Genomic DNA, 14,623 nt, shown 5'->3' with positions numbered 1-14,623 from the left:
CTTGCACCTACATCCATATGAAGTCCAACTGGTACAAAAATTAGAGCGTGGTGACCATGGAATGCGTCGGGCATACGTTGATTGGGTGAACGAACAACAGCAGCAAAATGCTGAATTTTCGCATCAAATTTTCTTCAGCGATGAGGCACATTTCGAGCTCGGTGGCTATGTGAACACCCAAAATTTCCGTATATGGGGTTCAGAAAATCCACACGTGATTGTTGAGAGGCCATTGCATCCGCCAAAAGTCACTGTTTGGTGCGCATTATGGTCTGGTGGAGTCATCGGGCCGTATTTCTTTAAAAATGAGGACAGCGAGACGGTAACTGTGAATGGTGAGCGCTATGGCCGCTTGTTAACCGTTTTTTTGCCACAAATTGAAGATATGGATACGGATGACATGTGGTTTCAGCAGGACGGCGCCACGTGCCACACAATACGACCGAACATGGCCAAATTGCGAAGTAAATTTGAGGGACGCATAATTTTGCGTTTTGGTGATGCCAATTGGCCGTCCAGATCATGCGATTTGAACCCGCTAGACTTTTTTTTGTGGGGTTATGCGAAATACAGTGTCTATGCCAACTCTCCGCATACTCTTGAACATTTGAAAGACAACATTCGTGAAGTTATGACCGAGATACCGCCCCATATGTGCCGAAAAGTCATCGAAAATTACCTGTTCCGGATCAAGGTGTACGAGGAAGCTCTAGGTGGACATTTGAATGATGTTGTATTTCACACATAATGGCATAAACCAAACTTTAATTTGAAATAAAAGTTTCATCGAAATTCGAATTCTAAGTGTGTTTTATTACACACTTACATACAAAATTATTAAATTAATAAAGAAAGACACTAAAATATTCCGCATTATTCACATTTTTTCGGTGGAAAATAAAATAGGCGGGAATCATCAATCAACACTTTGACGGTCATGGTGTTTTGGCCAAAAAGTTCGTAAAAACCTGGAGGGTCCAATGATTGATTCTTATACTAGATGGTGCCAGGAACCCATCTAGCATATAATGTCATAGCCATCTGTCATATAAGGGTAAAAAGTACCCGTGTACTGCACACGCGGCCCCAATTCAAGGTAAACGTAAAAGTTTTCGAAAAAAAAAAATATATTGATTTTTATCCATATTTTAGATAAAAATCAGTATAATTTTTTTTTTCGAAATTACATTTTTATAACATTATTTCAAACTCGTATAATGTCCTCTATTAAAACAATCCAGACATCAAAACTTTTCGGAGCATTTTGGGCAGTGATATATTGTAATTGGTAGAATAATACAAGCAGTGATGCCATACTATGAGACCGAAGTGTCCTACTATGTATTGAGGTCAGTAGACAACGAAAAACACATTAGTTTTAACGTAAAACGTGTCCTGTAGCGCACACGTTTGAAACTTTGGAAGATTTCGCGTGCGCAGTGCTGCACTCAAAGTGCAAAGTGTGAAAAAGAAAACATATTCATTTCAAATGAATAGTTGATATTATTTTCATTTTTCTACCGGAATATCACACCAAGCTTTTTGAATCGCGTTCCACAATCACGGTTGCCATAATTAAATCTGTGTGTTTTGGTCTGGAAAAAATATGTTTATCTTAGTTTTTTCTCAGAAAATCTGTATTGAAATTTCCAATTTTTAAGCATAACCTCAGCTTTTGTATCATGGGTATTGATTAGAAGATGTTGATTGTATCCACATAAAGCCAGTAGGTATATACACTGTAGTAAAACACAACGCTTTATTGGGGTGTAACGGAAGTTGCGTAACATGAAAACTCTCATTTTAATATATTTTCAGTGCATCCAGAAATGTAATTGTTGTATTGAATTAAAAGGCAGCAACTCAAACGCTGGAGAAATGTCAACGCTTGGAAAGGGGACATGAAGTTACTATAAAGTTAGGATACGGATAGTATAGGAATTTTTCATTCCAAATAAATGAATTGGTATATTTTTATTTAAATTTGAAATTTTTATTCAAACTTTCGTCGTTCCACCATTTGATGATTCAGCAGATGGTCCTAAAAGCTATGATTTAGTTCTCGCCCAATCCAGCAGCTTCAACACCAACTTAGATATCCTCAGATGCTTTCCAAAATCTCCAAAGTCCGGTCCTGCTACATCAGATTTGATGTATTATTCGTGGCATATATCGTTCATGAGATTAAGATAAAGCGTTCTGGTTTTTGGATTAGTGAATTCTGAGTGAATTCGGGTGTTTCAGTTTGTTTTGTTCAATTCAACAATCCATAGATAAACGTAGTTCAAAAAACAATAAACTAAATATGGTCATTAAGTTGATCAAATGATTCAAACTTCGCTTCATTTTTTTTTGTTTCGGTCGTAATTGAATTACACTAGGTTATGTTTAAGGACGGATTTCAGCTAAAGCCACTTTGTTGTGGACGACTTCAGCATTTTCAACTATAAATAGGATAACTATAAATGTCTAGACCGCAATGTGTTTTTCTAATACGGACTAGACCGACTTTCTGGTCCATATTGGGGAAACAAATTTATGGGAAATTATTAGGTGTACCGGTAAGTTTCTGCGGTCTTACAACAGATGGCGTAACTTGATTATTATTCCAGTGAATCAAATTCCCAGACATTCGTTAGAAAGCTACTATCATTGCGCGTCTATTTCAGTATATAACAAAAAGTTGAAGCGTAAACAACATATTTTTTGCCACTTCGAATATGTCGAATTTCGTACCAACGAGAGAGTTTTTGCAGGGAGTGTTACTTCATTACTTCAATATGAAGAAAAAAGCTGCGGAAAGTCATCGCATTTTGGTGGAAGTTTATGGTGACCATGCTCCAACTGAGCGAACGTGTTAGACGTGGTTCGTGTGGTTTAAAAGTGGTAATTTTGACTTGGAAGGCGAATAACGTTCCGGAGCGCCAAAAAAGTTTGAAGATGAAGAATTGGAAGCTTTACTCGATCAAGATCCGTCACAAACGCAACAAGAACTTGCAGATACACTTGGAGTAACTCAGCAAACCATATCCGATCGTTTAAAAGCAATGGGAATGATCCGAAAGATAGGACATTGGGTGCCGTATGAATTGAAGCAACGAGACGTCGAACGCCGTTTTTTCACGTGCGAACAACTGCTCCAACGGCATGGAAGAAAGGATTTATTGCATCGAATTGTTACTGGCGATGAAAAGTGGGTCCATTACGACAATCCTAAACTTCGGGCAACGTTTGGATACCCCGGCCATGCATCAACATCCATTACGGGGGACCCCTATCGACAACAATTGATGCGTTTGAGCCGTGCACTTAAGGAAAACGCCACAATACGAGCTAAGGCACGATAAAGTTATTTTGCAGCACGACAATGCTCGGGAGCATATCGCGAAACCGGTCAAAACAAACTTGAAAATGCTGAAATGGGAGGTCCTATCCCACCCGCCGTATTCTCCAGACATTGCTCCGTCCGATTACTACCTTTTTCGATCGATGCAACATGACCTGGTTGACCAGCGATTATTTCCGCAAAGGGTTCAGTGACGCTCAAAATTTATTTTTCGTTATCACATCCACGTTTTGTTACTAAGCGCACGTTCATGGATCCAATCGCAGAGCTGTTCATTGATTGATCTTCTTATCTATCATTTAAAATTACCTTTTACTATAAAATTCCTAGTACTTCTACCAAAACTCGTCATTATAATATCAGATCTTTTTCAGACACAATCCTCGTTCAAGATTTTTCAACCACTTACAAATAACATATTTCTCCGTTACATGGAATGAATGTTCGATACAGAAAATATGATAGAATAAAGACAGCCCTAAATCGGACAATTCCTTTCTCGAGTTTTGTTCTTATCAGCAATGTTGGTGATTGATGAGAGCATCGACGAAAGCATCCAACTTTTTTCAGCATGTGAAAACAACTTCTTCAATCAATGTGTTCGTCTCGCATTATACGATACCGCTCAGTGAGTGAGCGAATCCAAACATGTGGTAGACAAGTTCATTCTGTCTCGTAAGTAGAAAGAACAGCAGCTCTGTCGACCAATGATTCACTCTCCGTCGATCGGATTTGTGTGCGGATGAGACAGAGAAGGATCGCCAAGCGATAATTTTCCCGTGAATGTATTCATTTGAACAATTATCATACCGACAGCAAGCGTTTTAAGGGCCAATGCAGCAAATGTCTGTATATTGTGATGCATATCGTACAAATATTTATAAGCAGGGAACAAAGCGCCGATTTTTATTCGATCAGTTGTTTTTGAATGTCCCCTACTTATTCATTAAATTTATCAGGTGTAATACATATTTTAGATTAATGTGGGTTAATTGTATATGCGATAAAAGATGTTATGATTTGTAAATGCTTGTGGTACAGTAGTTTGCTTCCGAAGAATAGCAGCATAAAGGACATTGGAAAACCGCCAGCAAGTAACTTTTAACGACCAAAAAAAACAGGACCACCGGTAACGTAAAGAAGAAAACATCGAATAAAAAAGTCTGGTGCATGAGAATATACACACAGATATGATATGAAATTGATAGCAAGAATTTTTATGTTATCCGGATGGTCAATATTTACCAGTTATCGCATGGAGTATAGCGTTTCACCAATCGATGGAAAATAAATACGATACAGTAATCTTCCGAATATACATATTTCAGTTTTTGCGGAATGTTTCTTCAGGAAAGAAATGAAGTTCTAATGTAAGTCCTAAAGAACTTTTCACACCATCAAATAACGTTACGTTCCAGATTGTATCCATTACTTCTCCCAACAAAACGTTTTTAACCTGTTTTTAACCCTAATATACTCGCGCAAATGGTCTCCCAGACCGACAATCAATAATTTTGTTTTAAAGAGGATGAATTAAATCACTTTAAAAACTGAGTTAAGGCGAAGAACACATATTAATAGATTTTCACGTATTCTGCAAGGAATATTGAACAGCTTTTCTTCTGTTAAGAACTTAATAACAGAAAAGGTTACAATTATGATTTTTTTGGGTTATATTGAAATAATTTTAATATAAGTTAAGAAAGAGTAAGTACAGGTCGGACTCGATTATTCGGAGGCTCGATCATCCGGAATTTTAGACTCGACCATCCGGAGTATTTTGGTTTTGATTTTTTTTTATTGAAAGTTTTGAACAATTTGTTAATATACTTTATAAATATGGTTATTTGAACAAATTTGTACGAAGCTAGATAGAGGAGAGAGCTGGAAAAGGGGTTGGTCTATACAACTAGTTTCGATTATCTGCAGTAAATTTATATACGTTGGCAATTCCAAATTTAAATGAATACATCGATTTAATATTTAAACATACCTAATATGATAATTTGATGAAACATGGATGTAGTTAGGATGAGCAGTGTCTGTTTAGTATGTTTTAATTCGGTTATCAACAGTGCATCATATGATCATTCGAATAATCATGGATGTAGTAAGGAAAAGGAAAAGTTGGGGTAGGAGTGTTGAGATTGTTGCAAAGAATACAAAATAAGTGATTAATCTTTGAATCCGCTTGGATAGTCCTTTGATTTATTGGATTCTCAAAAGATGTCTATTTCGCATCTTCATATGTTACGATATTATCGCAGAATAGATTTAATTTAATTTAATTTTTTTCTTGCAAATTATTATTTATTTTGGTTTAAAAATAAATTCATGAGTAACGATGTGCATTAGAGTGCCAATGAGAATGGTCATCTCAAATTTACGAATGGGACTTCCTGAAAAAAAAAATGATTACCTCGAAAAAATACACTATACAACATTTTAGCTCCTGGATGCCAAGCTTTTGCTTGTATTTGGACTTGATCATTTGAATAATATTTTGGTTCATGAGTTGTAACAAGGCAATGAGCTGTAACAAGGCAATGTGTTCGAATTTCAAAACATTATTCCTCCCCCATGGGGCGCTAGTCAATTTGTGGCTAAGATACCGCATTGTACAAATAAGTCAGTGCAAATCATAGTTATTTTACGTTTACCGAGAGATTTCCTTTTAATTTAATTATGATTCGATTATCCGGAAAATTCGATCATCCGGAGTGAAAATAAAATCAACATTCCGTTTCATCTCTAGTCGAGAGTGAGCAGTATGAGAAACTGATCATCCATTGCAGACCATTGGACAAAACGATTTCTTCAAAGATTTGGTGTTTTTGCGAAAGCCATCAAAGTCCAGCGTGGATACAACCAGGATACAAAACTAGAGGGACGAGATCTAGCTTCATGAGGATGCATCGTATGCCTTTTCGAAATTTACAACAAATCAGTCTAGCCAGCAAGTAATCAACTACCCATCCCCTCTTGGATGATGCCTACACACCCTATTAATGATTTTTTCACTCGCTACCAATGATAAATCATTGATTTTTGATACAAGTTATCTCAAAAGCTTATTTCAATAAGTGCATGGCCCCATAGGCTGCGAACTTGTGCCTCCACTATTGGACAAAAATTCGCTTTTGACAATTTGTATTATAATAAATATTGGACAAGCAAAACTCGAAGTATTTATAGATTGCGTTTCGAAGGTTATATATAGTTACTATTTAGTAAGCAAACTGAACCCTATTGGCTTTCCTTTTAAAAGTTATTAGACGACAACTGTTAGGTGCGCACCTGCGAGCATTAGCACATCGAAAAGTTATATTTTCATCGCATCGCATTTTTGCCTTGCGATTCAATTCTTTTCTGAGAGCGACACCACTCTATCACAAAGCGATTCGATCCAAAGCTCGGAGGCTAAGCACCCAATCGGATCAGGAAACGAAAGTAAGGCGACGGCAGAAACTAACGAACGAATCATAAAATGATACAAGCAAGCATCGATGAACACGCGCACAAATACCAAACGATGACTCTCAAGCTGTGTTCATTCAGTGTTTTCGTTGACACGTCAGTTTTCTGTTTCATGAGTGATTTAAAACATATTATTGTGTGCGTTGAATGAATCAAATAAGAGAATTGAACGAGCGCTTGTTGATACGATTGGAACCATCCTTGCTCATCAGCACATTCGGCGATCCATTTTTATATAAATAGAAGAAGATATAGGAGTGCGTTTTATCACATTAAAATCCCTTTCCACTTTCGAACGAAGAACAATTTCGTTAGCGCAAACATCAAATGGACTACCAACGCTTGTCAATATGTAATTGTAGAACATATTCGAATTGAATTTTTCGAATTTTCCCATTTTCCTTCAGAGTTTTCCGAAAATTTTCAATTGTCATGTTTGGTTCAAATATGTGTAGTATTTTCATATGACCCTCTCTCCATTTTGGAGGAGAGAGTGGTGTCATACCATCATAGAAACATTTCTCGTACCCAAAAACCGCATATCCCAAATTTGGCTCCATTTGCTTGATTAGTTCTCGTGTTATGCAGAAGTTTGTGTTTCATTTGTATGGCAGCCCCCATATTCGTAGTGGGGGGGCGGTTTATTTATTGCTCCCTAAAACCTCCATATGCAAATTTTGGTGCAATTCGGTTGATTAGTTCTCGAGTTATGCAAACCATCCATATATTAACTATTCGTCGATATATTCGTCGTTAGATTCATACGTTCAAAAGCAAAATCAAAATGTTTGACTTTGGTATAGTTATTCGCAAAATATAAAGGGTGTGTCACATCAAATTGCATCACGGAAAAAACGCTGTAGAAATTCGCCAAGTAGACCGATCCTTTTGAAAATTTTAGACAGTAAAATAAAAACTATTAAACAACTTTTGGCATTTTCTTTTTATTCATACTTCGAGCCCAAGCCCGTATGCTCGTACTTTCCTCTTTACCCCGTCCATAAGGTTCTGTACAACGTCAGGTTGTAGTTTTTTTTGAACATAAATCCATTTTCTCTTGAAGTCCGCCTCCGATTTGACAACTTTTGGGTTCTTCCGGAGGGCCTGCTTCATAATCGCCCAATATTTCTCTATTGGGCGAAGCTCCGGCGCGTTGGGCGGGTTCATTTCCTTTGGCACGAAGGTGACCCCGTTGGCTTCGTACCACTCCAACACGTCCTTTGAATAGTGGCACGAAGCGAGATCCGGCCAGAAGATGGTCGGGCCCTCGTGCTGCTTCAATAGTGGTAGTAAGCGCTTCTGTAGGCACTCCTTAAGGTAAACCTGCCCGTTTACCGTGCCGGTCATCATGAAGGGGGCGCTCCGCTTTCCGCAAGAGCAGATCGCTTGCCACACCATGTACTTTTTGGCAAACTTGGATAGTTTCTGCTTGCGAATCTCCTCCGGAACACTGAATTTGTCCTCTGCGGAGAACAACAGGCCCGGCAGCTGACGAAAGTCCGCTTTGACGTAGGTTTCGTCGTCCATTACCAGGCAATGCGGCTTCGTCAGCATTTCGGTGTGCAGCTTCCGGGCTCGCATCTTCCCCACCTTGTTTTGCCTTTCGTCGCGGTTAGGAGCCTTCTGAACCTTGTATGTACGCAGGCCCTCCCGCTGCTTGGTCCGCTGGACGAATGAACTTGACAAATTCAGCTTATTGGCGACATCCCGGACCGAACTTCTCGGATCACGTCTAAACTGTGATCTTTTTCACTACGCGCTTGTGATCTTTTTCACTGACGGAGCATCCATTTTTGCCGTTCTTCACCTTCCGGTCGATGGTTAGGTTCTCGAAGTATCGTTTTAGTACTCTGCTGACCGTGGATTGGACGATTCCCAGCATCTTACCGATGTCCCGATGTGACAACTCCGGATTATCGAAATGAGTGCACAGGATTAATTCACGACGCTCTTTTTCGTTCGACGACATTTTTCCAAATTTACGAAAAATTGACAGTGAAGCATGGCCAACGTGATCTATACACTCTTATCTGATTATAAGCGAAAGCTGAAGATATAATTCCTAAAAATTAAATTTCTACAGCATTTTTTCCGTGATGCAATTTGATGTGACACACCCTTTAATGTATCATACACATAAATATCATACATATACACACTTGTGAAAGAATTTCACTTGTGGGAGAATAGTAAACAGTAAACTATTAACAAATCGGTAGCTTATGGTAATTTTAAACAGTTACAGGTTCGGGGATATTTTTTTTATGATGGACCATATCGACATGAAAACAAGAAAAAGAAAAGGATGTTCCTAGAAATCCTTTTATATCATCTTTCTATGCCCCATCTAAAAATAGGCATTAATTCTTAGTTTACCAAGAAAACAGAGACAAAGAATATTAAAAATATGGTAATTATCTAGAAGGTCGTTAAAAAATTTTTTTTTCGATAAAAGACTCGAAAACACGCAACAACTGCATGAAAAGTAAAAAATATGTTTGTTTCGAGCATGCAGTTATACTATGTTCTGATTCTTACTTCAATGAAACCACAATCGATTAATACGTTTTTATGATATTTTATAGCTCTTTATACTTCCATGAATTATATTCTGTTGCTTACTTGCTTTTAATAACAGTGAAAAATTCGAATTTCGTTATTTGTGTTGGAGTATCAAAAATTACTCTATTTTGAGGAGGCTGAATTAGATGACTGTTAGAACATAATTAAGACGAAGAAAACATATTTCTTGGAGTTTTTTCATTCAATCATACCCTCTTCTTCAAAAAAACGCCAATAAAGCCCTAACAATACACAATGGCAACATTACGGAGAAGTACAATTATCGGTCTGTGACACCGTGCGCGAGTATACGTGTTATGATTTTGCACGCGAGTACAGGAGGGTTAAAAGGAAGGTAAGATAAGAAAAATTATTATTAACATCAAGCCTCAATTATTTTTGAAACGTTATTTTAAAAAACCTATACGTATATATACGTATACGTAATATACGTATGAAACTCAAAAAAAAAACTGTAATCTGTATCTAAAGAATCATGGTTTCAAAAAGTCAAAAAACCTGTAGAAATATATATTATTCTGTAGATAGATGTAGATATGGGAACATAGGAGAAAATGCTATTTTTATCCATAATATATTTCTTTACTTATAGATTTAGTGGACTTAGATTTATCTCTATGAAGATCCAAGCTATTTAGACCTGTATTGTTTATTGTTTATTGTTAATTGTTTTACAATTCATCCATCGGACTTCAAGGTCTACATGAATACTACACTTAAACTACATTTAAAATTCGATCACGGAAAACTTTACAGCTCACATTGAAATCAAAAAAATAATAAAAAGAATTAAAAAGAACACACATAGTTGAAACTGGTTCGTGCTGAGCATAATCTGTTCGGTGTGGTGGAAGTCGAAGGAAACTCCGCTGTCTGAGTGGTCGTGGTACGACGTTAATATTGATTCGAGCGAGAATCCATGGGGCATCGATCTCGCAAAGAAGAAGTTTTCCGACGAATGTGGCTTCAATTATGTTCCGTCTCTTCTCCAGTGTATCCATTCCCAGCAGACGGCATCGGCTTTCATACGATGGGAGCTCATTTGGGTGTTGCCAAGGGAGAAATCTCAATGCGTACCTCAGAAACTTCGCTTCTATTCTCCCAATCCTTTCGATCCATACCGTGCGAAAGGGACTCCATACTACAACCGCTGTTTCCAATGTGGACCGGACTAAACTGAAATACAGAGATCTTAAGCAGTATGGGTCACGGAATTCGGCGGATATCCGGAAGATGAACCCTAAGTTTCGGTTGGCTTTGTTGATGACATAGTCATAATGTTCACGGAAGTTTAGCTCTGAGTCCAGCATTACACCGAGGTGCTTCACAACGCGTGTCCTTTCCAATGGTTCATTCCCTATGCGGTAGGTCCAGATAATAGGGGTTTTCTTCCTAGTGAATGAGATGACTGTGCACTTCTTCACGCTTATGATCAGATAGTTTCGCCTGCACCAACTCGCAAAAATGTCTATGATCGTTTGCAACATCCTGCAGTCATCGACAGACTTCACGTTCCAATATATTTTGAAGTCATCGGCATATATGATTCGACATCCCTGGGGCACGGCATAGCAGACATCATTGAAGAACAAGGAGAACAATAATGGTCCAAGATTGCTACCTTGTGGGACACCGGAGGGATTAGTAAACGGTTCAGATTCGGTAGTCCCTAACTTAACGTTAAGCTGACGATTTGTCAAGTATGATTGCATCCATTTTACGAGATTCGTCGTCACTCCCAGGCGGTCTAGCTTGGACAGAAGGATTTTGTGGTTCACTCTGTCAAACGCAGATTTTAGATCCGTGTACACCACATCGACTTGCCCTCCCTGTTCCATGGATTTCAAGCACAACGAGGTAAATTGTACTAAGTTCGTAGCTGTAGACCTCAAACAGCTACGTATTCAAAGATGCACTGAATATATATAAGAAAAATCAATAATTTCCCATTAATACAAGATAAATCATAACAGAATAGCTCATTAATCTAATTCATATACCGTTAAGTCGCCATTCATCGTGCGGTTTCGAAATATGTTCTAATTTCTTTTTGAAATAATAGCATAATGCGCCACTTTTGTAACTATGTAGCCAACAATAGTATAAAAGCTTTGATCTGGGTCATACTAACGATCGAAATTCTTTCAAAGTGGCATTTTGACGTTTTTGTTTATTAACATCCGCAGCTAGTAGCTCTCCATCAGCGTCCCTACAGAGAAAAGTGTCAACAAGGTTTTTGAGATTTTAGTGTTTAAAATGCTTGTTGCAGTGTTTTTTCTCCTGTTTAACCCTAAAACCGCAGCTTCAGGTATGTATTTTGAGACCGCGTACCAAATATAGAAGGAAAGTTTACGTTGACTTTTCAACAAAACAAAAATGCACGGTGAATGGATCCTACATGAAACAGCATACTGTTACTGTTTCGTTACCTAGGCTCTAGTTTATATGGAGAATCATAAGAATAACGCTCTGAAAAACAAATATATATACATGTATAGTAGGAAAACATCTAATACAACACAACACACACACACACACTTACCTTCTGAAAGCTGCAGTCCCTGATCCACGAAAAGAACATCGAAAAGAGAATATAGATGGTTAAAGAGGAAATTAAAAGCTGTCGGAAAAGAGGAAGAAAATTATAATAAGTTACTTGGTAGGAAGAATTGTAAAATTCTGCCCTTTTCCTGGTTGAGTTCAGTGCTAGAAGCATTAAATTAAAAAGTGTATTGTTATATGCCACTTTGTATAAAAGAGTACTCTAGAACAATAGTGTGTCTCAGGATTATTTGAATCAGGTATGATTATAAAAAGACCCAGGAAATAACTAAACCAGGTAACAAGCAGCATAGCCAGTAGCCTCATATTTAACTGTTTGATAGGACCCGTAATTTTATCCACTGGAAAGCTCCAGTGAACCACACGCGCAAGATTCCTCGCTTAGAACGCCGAATGCTGGAAACCAAGTTTGTTAAAACTGGACCGCAGCAAAGCTTCGGCGATTGTGCCACCACCAACCCGAGAAGAGCTTAACCGTCAGGACATCGAGATCCCGCCACCGCGTGCATCCGCAGCAGCAACAGCCGGCCGGCCATCACCACACTCTACACACTCCCACAGCAGCCATTGCAATTAGGTAACAATAAACGGAAAAAAAGATATATTTACCTGTTTTATATTGGTGATAATCCGAGCCTTTGACACGCAAAATCACCTCGATCACGAGGAAAGCCGACCGTGAGAGCTACAGGCCTAAAGCTCGAGCTAGCCACGAGAAAAGAGGCCTTGAGAGCCCAACCTCAACGATCCCCGAGGCTCAGACCAGGGATCGAGGGTTAGAGGGAGGTCCGTCTGACCCCTATGAGAGTAATAATACATAACCGGCAATTTGTTTAATTTTTTTTCAGAATGAGCCAGAAGAAATTCCAAAAGATGCGCTATTTCGCAGATGATTTGGAGAGAACAATCGATTATGTTCGACGTGAAGCATCGGTGAGATCTGCGAGTCGGGAATTCAACATAACGGTACAGACTTTTCGCGATAAGGTTCGATTCATATATCTTCGCTTCTCAAAACCTGGCACATTATCAGTGTTATCTGCAGAATGTGAACGGAAGATTGTAGAGTGGGTTGAAAATTCTTTTCGTTAGGGTCTTCCAATTACAGAAAAGCCTCCGGATCTGTGTAGGACAATATGTGGGTCTTATGAAGTTGAAAATTCCGTTCAAAAATGGGATCCCTGGAAAAAAGGATGTCTCGGTTCATTTAAAGGCAGCCTCAAGTATCCGCTAGGAAATCTAATGCATTCGGAAAGCACAGAACTGCAACAACAGAGCGTCAACTAAGGAGTTGGTCCCACGAAGCACATAAGCAACTTACGGAAGAAGAAATGGAGCACCTGTTACAATTGCCGAACCAGATTTTCAATTTGGACGAGGCTGCTTCCCAGCTGGTTGTGCGAAATTAAAAATTCCTAGCTCTCAAGAAGCATGTGTAGTTCGTTTTTGGCAATAGTGGTAAAGCAAATTATACTTTTTTGTTCACTGGAAACGCTGCAGGAAGGCTATTGATTTTCTTTCCGTATAAAAGCCGGCTTCCGGGAAAAAATGCTCGAACTGCTCCAGAGGACTATGGTGTTGGGATTACTGAAAGTGGTTGGATGACTGGAGAAGTATTCTATGATTATCTGAGGATTTTTTTCTTCCCTGGCTGAAAACGTAGATAGGTCTGGGCCTAGGGACTCGGACGGGAACTGAATTTACTTTTTTCATTGTTCAGAAATCCGTAATTTTTACTCTTTTGATACATCAAATCCTGAAAAACCAGTATCTTATATTAACTTATGTCCTTAAAACGGGTAGGATCAAGTAGAATCCGTATCCACATTCTAGCATGGACACGAGGAACTCGACACTATTTGATTTTTTTATATTGATTTTCCAAAATGTGCACACGACACATTAAAGGCATTACCACCCATTTCTTCAATTTATTCATTATTATATCCGGCCGGATAACAAATATTGGTCAGATAGGCCGGATACCGGATATCCGTTTCATCTCTTATCTGTATTTCTTTTTTGAATCCATGTTTTACGTATATTCTCAGCAAGATGATTTGCCTATGATAGTAATCACGTAGCAATAGATAGTAATAAGGTGTTTGCACATCCACAACTATTTCCGCTACTTTTTGTGAATAGCCTTGTTGTGATAAACACTCGACAAAAAAAATAGAGGAACAGAGTGCGATGTCGAAAATGTTAGATGATTTTTAGAACGCTGTAACTTTAACGCATGAAGATGAAATGTAAATCATTTCAAAACAGAGCATTTCCACGCCAAATCAGCCAGCCGTTGACCCGATTCTTCCGTTTTTTTTCCGATTCTTCCGTCTTCCGGTCCAGTTGTTGGCAGTACAGGTCCGAATTGAGCGTTTGGCCATAGGGAAGCAGCTCATAATAGATTATTCCTTGACAATCCCACCAAACACACAGCAGAACCTTCCTGGCCGTTAATGAGGGCTTGGCCACCGTCTGAGCCGCTTCAGCGAGCTTCGACCACGACCGTTTGCGCTTCACGTTGACGTAAGTGACCCACTATTCATCGCCAGTCACCATCCGCTTCAGAAACGGGTCGATTTTGTTGCGATTCAGCAGCGATTCACATGCGTCGATACGGTCAAAGATGTTTTTTTTGCGTCAACGTGTGTG

The sequence above is a fragment of the Toxorhynchites rutilus genome, chromosome 3 (genome assembly GCF_029784135.1).
Source record: "Toxorhynchites rutilus septentrionalis strain SRP chromosome 3, ASM2978413v1, whole genome shotgun sequence".
NCBI classification, from domain to species: Eukaryota; Metazoa; Arthropoda; class Insecta; order Diptera; family Culicidae; genus Toxorhynchites; species Toxorhynchites rutilus.
This window is presented reverse-complemented; position numbering follows the sequence as displayed.